Consider the following 464-nt stretch of genomic DNA (forward strand, 5'->3'; position numbering starts at 1 on the left):
ACTAACAATAATTTGTTCCATGCCATTTAAAATAAATGTGTTTTCCTGTTTGGGGGCTCATAATAGCTGCCAGAAAATATGTTCCCCACTTTGTGGAGAAAAAACCCAGATATACCAGCATCCAAAATCCATTAGATAGGTGGGGTACAAAGTTCACCCCCATCCCTGAGACTGAAACTGTTGTACAATACTGGGTGTCACCATTGATTTCTTAATCAAACCTACTTAAAGGTTTTTTTTAAAGTGGTACTGGGGTTTGATCTTAGGGTCTTTAGCTTGCTCTACCACTTGAACTGCACCCCCAGTCCTTGAAACACTTAATGTGTATCAGAGGCATGATTAGATGTAACCAAAGGCACAGTATTTTTAAAAAGGACAAAATTATTAACAAAACCTTAAGTTAATTATCTGTGTTACTAACTAATGAATCCACTCAGTTAATCCCTCACTTATCCTATTGGCAT

Source organism: Castor canadensis, chromosome 4 (assembly GCF_047511655.1).
Source record: "Castor canadensis chromosome 4, mCasCan1.hap1v2, whole genome shotgun sequence".
Classification (NCBI taxonomy): domain Eukaryota; kingdom Metazoa; phylum Chordata; class Mammalia; order Rodentia; family Castoridae; genus Castor; species Castor canadensis.